Genomic DNA, 1,400 nt, shown 5'->3' with positions numbered 1-1,400 from the left:
ATCGAGTACCTTAGTGGGTGGTCATTATGAGTCGGTGGCTATGTTCTTACATTTGTTTTGAGTTTTGGGGTATGTGGACACGTATTTTTTGAGTCTTAACACATTCTTTTATATATGTGACGGTCTTGATACGTAAGTTACCGGATGTTATGATATGGAGAATGTCGGCTTATGATTGACATGTGTTGGATAAGTAAGACATGTGTTAATGTGGTTGTGAGGGATAGTGGAAAAAGGAAAGGGAAGAATGATGAGATAATTGTGGTAAAGAGCATGTTTTGTGAGATATGGTGAGTGATATAGTCCTGTGTTGAGTAATATAAAAGTAAGTATATATGGGCAAAAGTGATGTAAGTGTAAAGAAACATGAGAATGAAATATTGAGATGAGGGATGCGAATTGTGGCAAATTGGGATGTGTAAGGATTTATGGAGGGAGACGGTTAGGATTGTGTTGCTTAAGGATTGTGTTGCTTAAGGATATATGTAATGAAAGGTTGCTTTAGAGGGATAGAGAAGAGGGGTATATAGTGAAATTAGATGGAGTTATGTCGCGACGTGGATTTGTAGATAGTGACTGTGTTTGGGAGTTTGGATTATCAAGAGGTGAGTCTAATGTATAATTCTTTGGGAAATTAACGGTACGAGGTGAATTGTTGGTTTTCTAGGGATACGAAAGGGAGACACAACTAATTAAAGGGTAACCATTAGTTGTGGGGACTTGATGGTGACAAGTGTGAGTAAGTAGTATGATGAGAGAGGATGAGTGATAAAGAAGAATGAGAGGATATTTATATGAATTAATGGAATTTGAGTTGTGGAGCAAAAAGAAGGTAATCGGATTACTAAAGAGTTAGGTAGAAGAAGGTAGGAGATGATTTATATTAATTGGTATTATTGGATGGAAGTAAGTTGGGAGAACGTTGATCAAAGTTATAGGACATGAAAATAAGGAATCATGGAAAGGCACGATAGCATTATGAGAGGATGTGAGTTAATAGTTATATAGGAATTCAGGACGACATGTTAGCCGTCGGTTTTGAGGTATTAAGGGAGTAAGGAGCTAGCAGAGTGTTTATACGATATGAGATTTTGGTGGAGGGTTAGGTTACGACGCGATAAAGGATAAAATTGGAAATAATGATGAGGTAGATTTTGTTGATGGATTTGATGTTCGTTATTTGGGATGATAACCAAAGAGAGGAAACAGATTGTTATATTAAGAAGTGATAGTAAGAGAGTAGTCGCATGAAGGATGTTGGTGTCATACTATTATCACTGGTGGTTGAGGATGATGTATTAGGGAAGTTAGTTGTTCGAGTGGGGTTGATTTTGTGGAGACTGATTAGTATGTATGGTTGTGAGGGAGTATAAGATGTGGATATATGAGGTGTTCGCTGG

This window comes from Silene latifolia, chromosome 2 (genome assembly GCF_048544455.1).
Source record: "Silene latifolia isolate original U9 population chromosome 2, ASM4854445v1, whole genome shotgun sequence".
Lineage (NCBI taxonomy): Eukaryota > Viridiplantae > Streptophyta > Magnoliopsida > Caryophyllales > Caryophyllaceae > Silene > Silene latifolia.
The sequence above is the reverse complement of the archived record's forward strand: the minus strand, read 5'-3'. Positions refer to the sequence as shown.